The sequence below is a fragment of the Pelodiscus sinensis genome, chromosome 5, assembly GCF_052426305.1.
Source record: "Pelodiscus sinensis isolate ZL-2025 chromosome 5, ASM5242630v1, whole genome shotgun sequence".
NCBI lineage: Eukaryota > Metazoa > Chordata > Testudines > Trionychidae > Pelodiscus > Pelodiscus sinensis.
Window position 1 is genome coordinate 129,369,817 of NC_143056.1, and position 16,303 is coordinate 129,386,119.

Genomic DNA, 16,303 nt, shown 5'->3' on the forward strand with positions numbered 1-16,303 from the left:
CTCCAGCCCCCTAATCATTTTGGTTGCCCTCCACTGGACCCTCTCCAATGCTTCCGCATCCTTTTTGTAGTGGGGGGCCCAGAACTGGACACAATACTTCAGATGTGGCCTCACCAAAGCCGAATAAAGGGGAATAATGACATCTCTGGATCTGCTGGCAATGCTCCTCTTAATGCATCCTAATATGCCATTAGCCTTCTTGGCTACAAGGGCACACTGTTGACTCATATCTAGCTTCTCATCCACTGTAACCCCCAGGTCCTTTTCTGCAGAACTACCTCTTAACTGGTTGGTCCCCAGCCTGTAACTATGCTTGGGATTCTTCCGTCCCAAGTGCAGGACTCTACACTTGTCTTTGTTGAATCTCATAAGATTTCTAGTGGCCCAATCCTCCAATTTGTCTAAGTCACTCTGGATCCTATCTCTGCCCTTAAGCGTATCTACCTCTCCCCCCAGCTTAGTGTCATCTGCAAACTTGCTGAGGGTGCAATCTATCCTCTCATCCAGGTCATTAATAAAGATATTGAACAAAACCGGTCCTAGATCCGAACCTTGGGGCACTCCACTAGAAACCGACCACCATCCTGACATCGAACCGTTGATCACTACCCGCTGGGCCTGGCCTTCTAGCCATCTTTCTATCCATCTTACCATCCATTTATCCAATCCACATTCCCTTAACTTGCTGGCAAGAATATTGTGGGAGACCGTATCAAAAGCCTTGCTAAAGTCAAGGTATATCACATCCACTGACTTTCCCATGTCCACCGAGCCAGTTACCTCATCATAGAAGCTAATCAGATTGGTCAGGCACGACTTGCCCTTTGTGAATCCATGCTGACTATTCCTGATCACTTTCCTCTCATCCAAGTGTCTCAAAATGGATTCCAACTGGTGAGGAAGAATGCAGGAGGAATAACAGGTAGTTCAAAATAGAGCTTTATTTAAATCCCAGGCTTGATTTGCAATTCCGAATGCCTACATTTGCAGACCTATTCCGAAATAGGCTGCAAGTGTAGACATACCCTTTCATAACTGATGTGGCAAGCCCAGAGGTCCCAGGGCAATAAATTGCCAGGCCTAGAGGTGCTGAGGCACAGCACTGGCAAGTCTTAGCACAAATTAAGCACTGAGGGAGACGCCTTTATTCAGGCTGGCTAAGTACAGTCCTCCTACTCATGCAATAAGGCTAAAAATATTACCCCTATATTCAGTACAAGAGTGACTTGTAGCCCAACATCAGCCAAAACTGATCTCTTGAGCAGTACAGCTCTGTCTGCTGGATACCTAGGTGGAGTAGGTGTGTTCATGCAAATACAGTCTAGTCCTGAAGCCTTTCCACCCACCCCTGGGTTATCACTAGCTGTCAGGGGGAGAGTTCATTCAGACCTTGCTTACAAATCATCATTTGAAATTAGTAGGTAGGCCAATATAGCTGAAAGAAATATTATGACATTGTCAGAAATAACAGCTGTGTGAGGAAGCTAGTCTTTGTTCATACTTTCCAAACATGTTATTATTTTTCAGGTCCAAGTATTTTCTCGTACACTGTACATGCTTTTAAAGTGCTTATTAGTGTTTCAATTTCAACACAAATTTCCAACTGATGACTAAATTGGACTAAACTGGTTGACCACTGGTAGGAGGTGTTGGGGAAATCCAGTGCAGCGGGGAGAACCCAAGCAACTTAACTTCACAGGGCAACCTGTGGGTTGGAGCCTTGGACATTTGTCCTGCTTTACTACCCCCTAATGTTCCCTGGCTTTTAATCTTCTGGATATGCAGATAAACAGTTGTGGTGACACAGCTGGGCCATGGAGTTGTCATAGGGTACGTCTAGACTACATGCCTCTGGCGACAGAGGCATGTAGATTAGACTACCCGGCATAGGAAAATGAAGCGGCGATTTAAATAATCGCTGCTTCATTTAAATTTACATGGCTGCCGCGCTGAGCCGATCAGCTGTTTGTCGGCTCAGCGCGGTAGTCTGGACGCTCCGCGGTCGACATCAAAGGCATTTGTAGACCTCCCAGGTATGCCTTTGATGTCGACCGCGGAGCGTCCAGACTACCACGCTGAGCTGACAAACAGCTGATCGGCTCAGCGCGGCAGCCATGTAAATTTAAATGAAGCCGAGGCATACCTGGGAGGTCGACAAATGCCTTTGATGTCGACCGTGGAGCGTCCAGACTACCGCGCTGAGCTGACAAACAGCTGATCGGCTCAGCACGGCAGCCATGTAAATTTAAATGAAGCGGCGATTATTTAAATCGCCGCTTCATTTTCCTATGCCAGGTAATCTAATCTACATGCCTCTGTCGCCAGAGGCATGTAGTCTAGACGTACCCATGAAATGATGGGGTGGCCTCGAAAGAAAAGGGTTGAGAATCCCTGCTCAGGTGGAAGCTTCACCCAGACAGTCTTACATCGTCACAAAGTGGTAGGGCCAACTAGAGCAACAACTCCTGTGTAACAGCCCTGTGACATTGGAGGTCGGAAGAAAATGAAGGCACATCTATCTCCATCTTCTAGAGACATGGGAGGGGAGTGGTGGCGGCGGCTAGGAACACTTACTCTCACCCCCCTCATCAAGGGATTTAGAGTAAATTGGAGGTGCAAGGTCTCTCTGCCCTTGAGTAGGACCCATAATTCAGGTTGGAGGGGGAGAATAATTTATTATCTCTTTCTCCCCGCATAAGAAATTGGAAGTGAAGTGAAGGAGCCTCCTGCCAAGGAAGATGGACAGGGTGGATAGCACTGCATAGGAGAGCTGAACTAGAGCAGTCCCTGAAGTGCTGTTTCCTGCATGCTCCTGCTGCAGTCCCTCTTGTTGGCCCTTTGATTCAGTGCTGGAAGAAAAGGAGGAGGACAAGGATGTTCTTAACTCTCCTCTTTAGTGGGATGGGGAGGAATTCACAGGCTTGAAGGCACAGATCCTCATGAAAGTTAGGTGCCTAAATACCTTTGGGTATGTCTACACTGCACTTGTGCTCATAATAAGCTATGCAATTTGAGTTCCACAAATTGCGTAGCTTTTTTCGAGTGTATTTTGAAATAGCTTATTTTGTAATTTGACACTGTCTTCACGTCAAATTTAGAAATAAACCGCTATTCCAAAATGTCTCTTAATCCTCATGGAACGAGGTTTACAGGGATGTCAGAATAGTGAGCTATTTGAAAATATTATTTCAAAAGCAATTTTGAAATAATGGGCGTGCTGTCAAGACGCAAAATAGCTATTTCAGGATACTGGAAGTATCCTGAAATAGTGCCACAGTGTAGACGTACCCATTGTGAATCTGCAGCAGATCAAACCTCACAGTAGGGAGGTTTTTCCAGATAATTGTCCTAACTGCTTCCTTTTTAAAATATCATCCCATTCCTCTTTGCTGTCTCCCTTGTGTACCAGCCTCTTTCTCTCCCTCACTGGGGATTACTCTCTTCAAATATTTGCAGGCTGTTATTGTTATCATGTACTCCTTGCTTGACCAAGCTATACACATATTTACCTCTTTTAATCTTTCCCCATAAATCAATCTGCTGTTCATTCCTCATCTCCCTCTGTCTTGTCAATAACTTTCTGGTGACATGGTACTCAGAACTGAACACGTTCACCTGAGTAGGGGCGGGGGGCAGCAAAGAGGGTTTATGTCATCTTTATGGTTTCTAGATTCTGAGGCCAGCTGGGAGTAGGGGTAGGGTGTGAATTGAGCCATGTAGACTCTACATCACTTGGGTTTCCCCCTGGACTTGGGAAATTCCTAGGCAGCTATTTAATCCAGCATTACAGCCCCTTTGTGCTGTGGATCCAAGAATTAGTTCCAATATTCCAGATGTGGTTCCACTCAGACCCACAGTTAAAGCTGTCACCTTCCCGTTTTGTGTGGTGAAGTGCTCAGCCTCCAATCACTCCAGTTTCTTTTGCTTCCAGCTCCTGTCTACTTTAAGCAGTAGCTGCCAGTCCTAAGTCTCTGAAAGCAGTAATGCTTCCTTGGTTTCTCCCCCACACAAAGTGTTAGACTTTGGAAACAGGTGTCTTCAGCTGGACTAGCTGTAGTTTTCAAAGCTAACGTGTTGTTATTTCCTACCCCATCTCTTGACTCTCTAGATCCCTTTGAATTATTTCTCTACACTCAATGCTGTGTACTTAAAAAACAACGAAATATCCTGCAGTAACCCTTAGGATGCATCTAGATTGGCATGATTTTGCGCAAAAGCAAATGCTTTTGCACAAAATCTTGCCACCTGTCTACATTGGCCACGAGTATTTGCGCAAGAACACTGACTTTGTAATGTACAAAATCAACGGTTCTTGCGCAAATACTCCGACACTCCTGCTCAGGGATAAGCCCTCTTGCGCAAGTATTCTTGCGCAAGAGGGCCAGTGTAGACAGCCACGTTAATTTCTTGTGCAAGAAAGCCCGATTGCTGAAATGGCCATTGGAGCTTTCTTGCGCAAGAGAGCATCTACACTGGCACGAATGCTTTTGCACAAAAGCAAATCTTTTGCGCAAAGGCACATGCCAGTATAGACGCTCTCTTGCACAAATACTTTTAACGGAAAATTTTTTCCGTTAAAAGTATTTGCGCAAAATCATGCCAGTCTAGACGCAGCCTTAGAGACTAACAAAAAATGTAGATAGTCTCTAAAGCGCTGCAGGACCATTCGTTGTTTTTAAAGTTTTTTCAGTTAGGGTGCACCTACACAGCACTGTAACTCGAAATAAGATACGCAATTTTGGCTATGCAAATTGCGTATCTCATTTTGATGCTATTTCAAAATAGCTTATTTCGTCATTTGGTGCCAAATTTCAAATTAAAGTGCTATTCCGAAATGTCCTTTATGCCTCATAGAATGAGGTTTACAGTAACGTCGAAATAGCGAGCCCGCATAGGCTTGCTGAGAAGACGCGAGATAGCTATTTCAGGATACTTCAGTATCCCGAAATAGCATTGCAGTGTAGACGTAGCCTTACAGACTAACATGGCTACCCCTCTGAGATTTTTAAAAGCTGTGTACAACACTCTCCCTTAAGTGCCTAGTCCTACTCCGCTTGAAGTCAATGGGAATAATATCAGACCCCTTTGCATCATCTGTTGATTTAAGTGGCATATTGTCTACTTCGCTATTGTGCTTGGTACTGGCAACCTCTCTTGGTCCTGTTGGATTCTGGGAGGAAGGATCTGCTGAGCTCTCAGTACAAGGCAGGGCGAATGTTCTAATGTAGGCCAAGTTCATCACGGATTTCACCACTGTGTCTTTTAGACCCGCTCTAAGCACAGAACAGGGGAGAAAAAGTAGCAGATGGCCAGTCTACACTGATGTGCCTATGTTTCATAAGCGATATATGATGCAGCAGGCTGACAGAGCTGTAGTGAAGAGATCTTTGTTGAACATAGACAGAGGCCAACAACGAGTGCTAAAGGGCTTGTGTTTGGTAGCAGCTCGGTCTAGTATTGCACCTGCTGTCACACCAAACTAATAGTTACTCCTGAAACCTGACCCTCTTTCTCCCCTTCCATTCCTTGTACTGCACCCTGAAGCTGTGTCTAGATTACATCCCTTTTCTCGAAAAAGGGATGTAAGTTAGACACTTCGAAATTGCAAATGAAGCCAGGATTTAAATTTCCCACGCTTCATTTGCATAATGGCGGCCACATTTTTTTTTTTTAAATGGGCTTTTTGAAAGAAAAACAAGTGTTTAAACAGGGATCTTTTGAAAATAAAACCCTTTTTCAAAAGATCCTGTACTCTTCAAAAAACTTTATAGAAATATCTAGGTAATGCCCCCCTGCCAGCAAATCCCCCGCTTAATCTGGTGCACCACATTGCACTATGTACCTTCCAGCTTGACACTTATTTGCAAATATAATCAGAATAAACAACTTTTAGGGCTATGATGAAAGAAAACTTGTTAGAACTTTTGTCTCTGTCTCTCTCTTAATTGATGGTCTGGAATCTATAAACTGTGAATTGGATTAAATTAGTAATGCAAAGTAAAATAGCTATTTTCTTCACTGATATGAAAGGAAAAGGAGTGAAGTAAATTCCTTATCCACTCTAGATTTTTAAATTCAGTTTCTTAATTGCCACCAGCAAAAGCCAAACAAGAGCTGATCACACAATCTAGGCTCACACAATCTAGGCTCACATAATTAAAACAAAAACAATAGACTCAAGGTTGAATTTTAAATCCTCAGTTCTCCCCAGATCCAAACACCTTCCCACCCATCTTTTTGTACCATTGTTTTCCCTCCTTTTCAGGTGATACTTACAAAGATGAAAATATATTTACACATAAATAGCACAGGCGATATATAAAAATGAAGTTATTTATTCTCATTTGCAAACAGGCAGAGGAGATGAGTGGGAGAAAGAAACACAAACGATAAAAAGAGACTGGACTGTGTATTGCAGATCATATCAACACATTTATCATCATGCCAAGCCTGTTTTAACCTCCTTCCTTGCAACTGATTTTTGTAATATATTTTTATTTTCTTTCCTCCCCCACCCCCAAAAGTTATTTTCTGCCCTCCTCCTTTTGTTGGTTTTGCTCCCTTTTTCTTTTCTTTTTTCTATTCCCTATAATAAAGTTTCCTATTGGATAATGCCGGGTCCCTTATTGATGCCTGCTTCCCATTGGAGCTTCGTAGACGCTGACATCACTTAGGGAAAGAGGGGTTGGGCGTTGGGCTTGGAAAGCTCAGTTTGTTACCATCACCCCCGTCAGCTTGTCTTTGGCTGGGTCGGGTGCAACTTCCATTTTAGGTGTTGGATCTGAAAGAGGAGGCGAGGGGGGAAAAGCCAGGAAGGATCCCAGAAGAGAAAGAGGTGGAGAAAAAATCACTACATTTATTGGTTTTCTTTTTTTAAAACACATTTTGGCCGGGTTTTGCTTCTTGCGTTTCCTTTAGAGATTTGTTGGAGAAGTCCACCATAGAGTTTTGTGTGTTTGCAAAGCGACCCCCCCTCCCCCAAAAAAAGCTCTCGCCCAAGGGGAATTTTTGTTGGAGACTGGCATATTGTCACCCTGAGAGATTAGAAGGGAAGTTATAAGGCAGAGGAACAGCCGCACTGACAACTTTTAAAATTTATTTTGCTTTTATTTCTTCCCCCCCTGGTACTCAAAAAAAAAAAAAAAAAAAAACCTCACAAGGTGGAGAAACAAACTCCTGGATTTCGCCAGCGCAGCCCCTGAGAAGGGAGAAAGCCAGGGTAAGAATCATGTTGGTTTTTTTTGTTGCTTTAAAAAAAAAATCTCATCTCTTGTTTTAACGCCTGTTGTTCACTTTGGATTTTTGCTCCTTTTGTACTGCAAGCTAACAACTCTGCCTGGGTTGAATTGCTGGGGAGCTGTTGTTTTTTGTGGTGTCTTCTGAGCAGGCTGGGGGAGGAATGTGATCCAGTTTGCGAAGTGGGCTCTTGGTTTTATTTGCACCCTTTAATATGTTTTCTTTAAAACTTTGGGAAAACTGAGCTGCAGTAGGAAGGTTGTGGAGTTGATCAAGTGTTTTTTATTAAGTGGTGTTCTTGTTGGGAGTGTTGCGGTCCATTCTTTCCATGTCTAAAATCCACACTTTCTGCTTGGGTGGATCCCATTTTTTCCCCCAGGTGCAGTTGGGTGCGGGCCTTTCTCCTCTTAGCCTTCTAAAGAGAATCCATGTTGAGTTATAACCTCTTAATCTTTAGGTGGAGTTAAAAAAGGCTTGAGCGGGGGGAGAGGGGGAAAGGATATTTTTCACGGGTTCTAAATTATAATCAACAACTTGAAATGGGTGTGGAATGACTGCCACACTTAGCAGAGGCTAAGACTTGCAATCAAAACCTGGTCAGCACTCTCCACCTAAGCCTTGGCTTATTTTAACACGTAATGGGGAAGAAGGCAAACTTTAAGAGAGGCTTTAAGCAAACTTATTTTGAAGCAGTTACTTTAGGAACTCAGTCTAACAGATTGTATTTTTTTTAAATAATTGTTTCTCTGTAACTTTCCTTGAGCTCTTGCGTTCAGTCTCTTGGAAGTGTGTGGAGGTTTGAGGCTTTTAGATACTGCTAAAAATGTACTTCTGTAGCCAGCTCATTGGGAACTAGGACATGCAGCTAGTTTCTAGTCCTGAGTTGTCATCTGTAGAATTAATGCCTCCATTCAAATACAAAAAGCCTGGAATTAGTGTAGTATTTAATTGCAACAAACTGGGGCAGAGAAACAGTCTGTGCTGCTGTTTACAATTATTATAGGAAGTCTGCACTGTCTACTAAATATGTTAAAAACATACTTTCTCTTCTCTTTCTCTCACTTTGCTGTGAAGACCTTCTGATGTCTTATGTTAGACTTAAGATTATTGTGGCCAGAGATCTGGGGAAACTTTTGTGGTGAGAGAAACAGTAAGCAGTCTAGTTTCTGGAAATGTACAGATCCATATTCTATATCTAAGTACCTGTATGGTGTTCCCTCCCCCCCCAGCCTCCACCTGAGGTTTGGTCTTGGATGCAGTAGAGAAAGAAAAGAGGGTGTTCTATTTTGAATGGTTAGAGGATGGTTTGGAAAGGGTCTGTGGGTTTCAGTGATGGCTGGTGTTCTATTTAGTACCCCACATATTATTCTTCCCCCCACTCCTTCCATATCTGGATATAAAGGGTTTGTGAAAGAGGGTAGCTGGTTTGAACCATTTGTATGATTGGCTTTAGTAGCCTTTCACAGCCAGGGAGCCCAGAGGAAGTGCTCTGACAGCTGGGGAAAGAACACAAAAACACTTCTACAAGTAGATTAGGAATGACTTGTCTCTGGGTGGCCTTGAGTGGTGCTATTACTGTGAAAGAAGTACTTCCCACACCCAAAGCTAATTGCAAAACCCTTTTCCTATGATCAGTCTTGTGCTGCTGATACACGTACTGAGGTCTAAGTCCTGAAGTCTAAGTCCTGAAGTATACCTTTGAAGTATCTGGGCTTTGAGTGAACCGTGTAACCTTGACCCCTCAGCCTCTTTCCACACCCCAACAAAACAAGTGACCTTTCTGTGCCAATCTTCTAGTTGGCACATGGAGCAGGATAGAGAATGTCTCTCTCTTTAGACAGGTATTTAATATTGGAGTAAGGGGTGGCCGGTGTTGCAACTAGTATCCTGCTCTCTTTTCCTGCATCATAATTTCATTTGTGTTTAGAGTAAGGGAAGTTGCTTATATATGTTTTGGAAGCAGAGAGTATTTTGGGCGTGCAGGCCTTTCCTTGGGAGGAGGGATAATTCTGGCCCCAGGGTTATGTGCTGTAAATCTTTTCAGTGATGCTTTTCTAAGATTTTCTCCTGTGGAGTGTGCGTGTGCGCGCGCACAGACTAGATCTACCTTGGGCAGATGAAATCTTAAAACTGTTATCTAATTTTCCTCCTCCTTTGTTCTTGCAGGGAAGGAATTGTGACTCTAGGGAGGGTCAAAACTGCTGGGTGGAGTCCATCAATACCCCTGCCCCCAGCCCAGGCCCCCCTCCCCCTCCCCCAAAGAGTCCTGGTAATGTAGCAGCCTTTTCTTTAAGAAACGAATCCCCTTTTCTCTCTGGCTCAGTAAGTGACATTGAAATGTCTCCAGTTAAGGAAAATCCCCCAGCAGTCTGCTCTCAGGGGTGCTGGGTGCAGCAGGATATTTTTTTTTCCTGTGTTCATTGGCAGCACTCTGTCAGTTAGCAATGCATCTATTCACTCCCCTCTCTGCCCCCATATTATTTATCTTACAAAGCCCTCCCTTACAGAATTGGGGCTAATGCCATAAGTGGGGTTTTTTGGGGTGGGGTGGGTCTCAAGGCATTCTATCTCAAGTGCTTATATGGCCCTCATCAATCATAGTATCCAGACACTTCATAATCTTAAATGTGTCTTTCCCTTCCAATCCCTCAGTGTGGTAAGGCAGTGCTGTTATCCCTATTTTACACACACACAGAGAGAGAGAACAGGGACTTGAACTCTGGTCTTCAGAATCCCAGGCTTGTGTCCTACCCACAGGACCATCTTTCTGCACCAGGAAGGAGTCTTTGGGTTTCCCAAAGATTTAGTACTCATGTTTGATCATGTCTGAATATCTCAAATTCCATGGGTGCCTTAATAGCAGGACAGAAGCTTTTCATGCTTGTTTAGTCCCTTTGTCTCTTGGTTTGCTTGTAGTTTTTCCTGTTGATAGGATGAAGTGTCACTGAGCACCTTAGTGAGTCCAGTTGGCAGGGAGGCTCTCAGATCCTTTCTGTGCTTCTCATTCATCAGTTGGAGCAGGACAGCATGTGGCTGCAATAATACTTAGCCCTCTCTGGTGTGTTCTGCTTGAGGCACTTGAAGCATCTGAGACACTAAACTTTCTCTGTGCCCCCCTCAGTGGCAAGGAAACACTGTCTTAAATTTATTGATGGAGAAACTTGAAGCACAGTGATGTCGCCAAGATCCCGTGGTGAGATGGTGGCAGAACTGGGAACAGGTCCCAGGGCCCTGAATTCCAATCCCTGCTAATGGAACATTGATGTTCCTGTGGTATTGTAGCATCCTTCAGCACCCCAAAGAAGCTGTATGTTGTGACTTGACTATTTATAGGGAAGCACGGGATTAGAACTGATGCAGAGTTGTTTTTTTCATGTTCTCTTTCCAGTTCAGATTGGGCACAAAGATGAATGTGTGGTTCATTCTGTGTTCATTTCACACGCACACGCACACACCGGTTTCCCAAGGCACACTGTTCTGTACATAGCCAAATCACACAAACTCAGAGGTGCAAGACTGGAACAGAGCAAAAGGTGATGAAAGGCAGGTCTGAGGTGCATTGAAAGTGCTCTGGTGGGGGAGATAGGAGCTGAATTGGAAGAACAGTGGAGAAGCCTGCATGCCCTGCATTCAGAGCTGATTCTAAGGAGATCGTCTCGCCTTCTGTTTACTACCACACATACTGTTTGCTCACATGCTTAAAAACTGTTTTGAAGCTTATCCTCTCGATCTCTGACTGTTCTTTCCTTGTATAATGCATTCTTGCTATAATGTTCCAAGGAGCCTTTCTGGAAGGGTAGGAAAATGAAAACAGCTGGCTTGGTGTGTGCTGGACAGCTTTGCTGGATTCATGTGGGTTTGCTGTATGTCTAGAAGCCTCCCTTCTGGCTGTGATGCTAGTCTTGGATGCTCTTGGTAAAGTAGTTGTGGAGCTCAGGTGGATAGGATTAGAGGCCAGGGTGCTCTCAGGAGTTCAGTTTTATTTCTGGGTCTGTACAGGGAAATTCAGGCATTACATGTACTAAGGTAGCTCCCTATTTTGAGGGAATTGTGAGCCTAGCACAAGATCCTTGGACAACATGTGGTGCTTGCTGGCTTCAGTGAGCTTTTATCCTAGAAGAAAATGAAATCCTTGCCCTTATAATTTCTTTAACACCCTCTATTGCTAACAGTGATAGGCAGAATCAGCCACTAGTGTGGGTTTATATATGCACAGGTGTGTTAGCTAATTGGATGTTAAAGCTCAAACCCGTTGGCTAAAACATTGCATCCATTGATTGTCCAGTGAAATCACTATTTGCCTTTAAAAGGGCTTGGCTGTCCTCAGCTATGGCTTGGAGGGCAAGAATGTCTTGTCTAAGCATAATGCTGTTGAAAAAGTCTGGATCTATAACTCCATATAACCAAAGTATCCTGGATCCATATGGCAGGCATAGGCCTGACAGCAGTGAAAGCCTTCTGCCCTTTGTGCTTTCTTCCTGGGACTAGAGGGATAATCCCCCTAGAGGGTGAAGGGGGACTTTCTTGGTCTAGCTAGTCCTTGGTGATGATTAGTTTGTATGGACATCTCTCACTAAGAAATGGGCTAACTCCCACCTGTTTTCACATAGGCCACCAGCGGCATCTACTTTCAGCCACTACCAACCTCTAGCCAGGGAGAGCCCTGGTTCCTAACTGATTTTTTTTTTTTTTTTTTTGGCCTCTCCCCTCCCCCTATTTGTAATGCAAATAGTGGTTTAGTTAAGAAGGCTGACATGTTTTAAATTTTGCTAAGGAGACTTGTCCTGAATAGAATAGCTGATCTTGTTAATCAAAGCAATAAGTGTTTTTGTGCCTTGGGTAGGGACAAGGCCTGAGGTTAGATGTGGTTATTGACACCACATAGTCATGAAATCTGGGGCAACAGCATTCTGTTCCTTTTACGGAAGTGGAAACACAGATGAATTTCCGCATTGGTGATATCACTTCCTATTTTGTGGTCTGTGTCAAACCACACACTGAAGAGGGAGGGAATTGAAGGGATGGTTGTAGAGGAGGAGAACAGTAGCTTGAGCTGCTTAATTACTGGGCATTGTGCCAGGACAGTGGGAGAGACACTTAGGATCTCAGTGGGGTGCCATCTGTGCCCATGTCCACATTCCTTGCTCACCAGCAAGGGCGTGTTTGTACCCTGATGCTTACAATAGAAGTTTCAGTTGTGAACCCTGGAAGCAGAATTTGACCTTCATCATGGACCTCTTTGGCCTGGTCCCAAACTAAAACTTAGGCTGACCTAGCTATGTAACTTAGGGTGCACGTGAAAAATTCACTCCTCCTGACCAACAGTAGCTAAGCTGACCTGAGCCCCAAGTTAGACACATTGTCAGAAGATCAGCCTCTTGAGATGTTGGATTTACTGAGGTGATGGAAGAGGCCCTCCTGTTGCTGTAGCAAGTGGCTGTGCTACAGTGACGCTGTTGTAAGCACTTCTAGGTAGACATACAAATTAAAGGTATGTTTGTCTGAGCAAAAATGCTGGGGTTTTCCCAGTTCTTCATGTTGTCTCAGTAGTGCAGACAGATCTGGCTCCAATAGTGGCCACTGTTTAAAAAAACCCCACTATTAACCTTATCCTTCACCATGCTAGCTGGTGTAGATAGGTCCTGTATTGGTGACGTTAGGTGGTGAAGAAACTATTGCTGCTTGTGTAGCAAAGACTGGAGTGGTGATGTAGCACCACCTTGAAGATGGTGAGGTGGACGTATCTGTGGAGGGAGAGAATAGCCTCTCCTCCAGCAGCTTATCGCAATCTGGCAAGGCTTGGGAGCTGGAACGGTATCTGGGGTTTCTCTGAGAAGGTAGCACACTAGCAAACCCAACAGCTTTTGTCAGAGCTTCGGTGACACAATCTTAGCCATTTTAAAAGAGGGGCAATGTTAATGTTTCAGGATAGGTGAAAAACAGTTTCTGGCTTCATGCTTAACTGTATTCAGAAGACTTAATTTGGAAGTCTGCATGTGAGATGGGGAATGCTGGAGTGTCAGTCCATTGGCTAAACATGTTTGGACAAGACATGTTATCTCCATCTCTTCTTTCCCAGCCCTGGCTTTTCTATCCCTAATAGAAGCAACACCCATCCTGGCAAATTGTGCTCAAAGTTCACTGGCCTCCTCCCACCAGCAAGTCCTGTCTATAGGAATCTAGAAGCTGAATGAGATGCTGATAGAAGTTTGCTGGCCTACATCTTTCCCTAACATCATACTCTTTGAGTAGGCAGCTATTTCATAAAGGTGGGGGTTTGGGAGAAGTGGCCTGTATACCACTTCTCTGCCCATTTCCTTCCCTTTTAGATGTCTCTTCTGCTTCTCATGGTTGTTAAAACTGCAGAAGGGTTTATGTGAAGAGATACTGCATGCTTCAGGAGCTGGTTTGTGTTCCTGCCTATCCCCCAAGTAAAGGAGCTGTGAATGGCCCTGGAATACATGAACAACATGGAGGCTGAATTCCTATCCTGAACAGAAGCAATAAAGCACTTCTAACCCCAGAAGTTTGGGGGAAGGGGATTCACCACCTATTTCCATCTCTCACAGTCTTCCCTTGCATAGATTAGAGATATTCAAAGATTCATATGGCAAAACAAATCTCGGTGCTCCTTGGGGAGATTATTCTCATATTGGAACCCTTAATTGGGGAACCTCTGAATCCTGTCCTCTCTTCCACCCCTAATCCCTTTCTCTTAGCCGAGGGCTCCCTGTCTAAAGGAAAAATGGGTTCTCAGCCAGAATGATGGTGAGTGAATAACTTCTGCAGGTGGGTGAATCACATCAGCCTGAGAAAATACATAACCACAAAGGCCTCTTTCCTTCACTAGGGCAGTCTTTCACTGATTTCGTTTGCATGTTTCTGGCATGCCCCTGCCCTGTAGGAGGAGTGCATTCCTCAGAGCATGTTGCTGCATGCAGAGCTGCTGCTGCTACCTAGTTGTGTGATATCAGGTGGAGTGGGTAGGTTGGGTTTTGGGTGGTTTTTTTTTGGTCTAGGTTGAGAGGAGGGAGAAGCAAGTGACATTTTCCTTTTATGAATTCAAATCCCCAGTCGGGGGAAGAGGGGGGGCCACACCCTGGAGGAATCCTCTCTGATATGGAAATGTTCTTGGACCCAAAGCCCCACCTCCTTTGAATGCTCCCTCTTGTCCCTTTCGATTACCAGCGTCCTTACTAGATGTGGTCTTTGGGAGATTACATCAGAGCGTGACAAACAGGAAACCTTCTCTTCCCTCCCCTGAAGCCGCACCCTATTCCATTCTCCAGCAGCTGCCTTGACTGGAAGGCCACTCCGCTAGTCCACAAATACCTGCTCAGTGGCCAGTCTGAGAAGGACTCACTTCTGTGTAAAACTGATGTATCTACAGGCCAGGTTGGGAGAGGAGGGAGACCATTGTGCTCTTGCTCTGCAGATTGACTCTGTTGGGAAGGAGCATGAGGCGTTCACTTTTAGTACCATCCCAGGTTACAACTTATGAGTGCTTCAGCATTATTTCCTACAATCCCTGGTGAGCAAATTCTCCTTCCCCTCCTCCAAGGGGCGCTTGTGAGATTGAGGAGGTGTCCCTAAAATTGGGGTCTGTTACCTGTGATGGATTGAGATGAGGGGCTGCACACCTGAAAGCTTCTTCGGTCTTCAATAAAGCAAGAGGCTTAAGGAGACCAGTAGTGGGTGGAAGTAGGGGACATGTTCACCACTTAAGGTAACTCCAGTGACACACATCTGGCCCTAAAACTAGGGATGTTAAATATTGGTTAATTGAATAGTTGATTAACCTCATGAATTCTTGTTGGTTAGTCGACTGTTCTATAGTTCCCACCCAGCCCCTGTCTGGTGGGGGAGGGGTCTGAGCGCCCAGACACGGCTTGCGCCGGAACTGAGCCAGGCTGCCTGCTCTCCTGGCTCCTAATACACTTTAAATGCAGAGCCTCAGTGGGGGTAGGTCCCGCACCCTGTGCAAGCTGGGACTGAGCCAGGTTGCTGGCCAGCCTGCTAATAAAAGTACTGGCAAGGGTGGAGGGATGCATGTTGTCTGTACGTTATAGCATTAACCTATAAGCTTTTGCTTATTGGTTAATCGACTATAGTGTTACATTCCTAACTAAAACCACATGTGGGCATGGTGCTGGAGAGAATGCACTGCTCTGGCAGGGCAAGATGGGTGTTTAGCATCCTCTTTGGAGAGGGGACATTCTCCACGGGGGAGAGGGCCTGGGCTGGCTGCCTTGTTCTGAGGGGACAGAGTTGGGTAAGTTCATCTGTTCACTAAAGCTTTTTTATTGGCATGTGATGTAGTGAGTGAATTGACCCTCATTCCTTCTCCCATTGGTTCTAGCGAGTCGCCTCTGCACTTCTGGGGAGGCAGGGAGCAGCACTTGGCAGGGCGTTTGTTTAGAACCTTGCGGGAAAGGCAAAGTACAATGTCCCTTCCCGTCTGACCAGGAAATACTGGTTTCCTTCCCTCCTGCTGCCACAGAGGGCAGGGAAAGCTGTGGGGGTGGGGAATAGATTGGGGGCAGCAGAGGGGATATACAGCTGTGACGCTAGAGCAACAGCCCCTGGACGATAGTCCTCTAGCTTTGCTCTGTGCCCTGCGGCAGGTAGAAGTAGGGCAATGCTGTTGGAGGGACAGGAAGCTCTCTGTACCCCATTGGCAAGGTACTTCTTGTTCTCTAGCATCCATAATGATGCCATTCTGTCCTTATCTGAATAGGATGGACAGGTGCCATATAGGTCTCCTTCCCTCTGCCCTCCCCTGTTTTATGATTCACTTCAAAGCAGAAATGTGGCATCCCATTATTCAAGTCCACCTCCTTGCTCTCAGTCAGTTACATAGACTTGTGAGCTCTGGTCTCAAATATTGTGCTGGCTGATGTATTCACAGACAGTCCTATATTTATTTATTTATTTTTGGTCTTCTATATGGATGATGATGGAGTGCGTAGAAAGGGTTGTGTATCTCAGAACACCACCTTGGGGTCCTGCTATCTAGTAGTACATCCACTGGGTAAGGAGCTGTGTGCACCCCCTACAGCTCTACTCC

General features: G+C 44.9%; 1 protein-coding gene across 7 annotated transcripts in view; it reads left to right on the top strand.

Annotated features, from left to right (window-relative positions):
* Positions 1 to 6,689: 6,689 nt before the first annotated feature.
* CTNND1 (catenin delta 1) overlaps positions 6,690 to 16,303 on the top strand; it is a 47,818-nt gene continuing 38,204 nt past the window's right edge. For all 7 annotated transcript variants that reach the window (XM_025182183.3, XM_014571027.4, XM_014571032.4 and 4 more), the window contains exons 1-2: positions 6,690 to 6,835; positions 7,161 to 7,219. The gene's annotated coding sequence lies outside the window, so the exon portion shown is untranslated. The remainder of the gene's footprint in view (positions 6,836 to 7,160; positions 7,220 to 16,303) is intronic.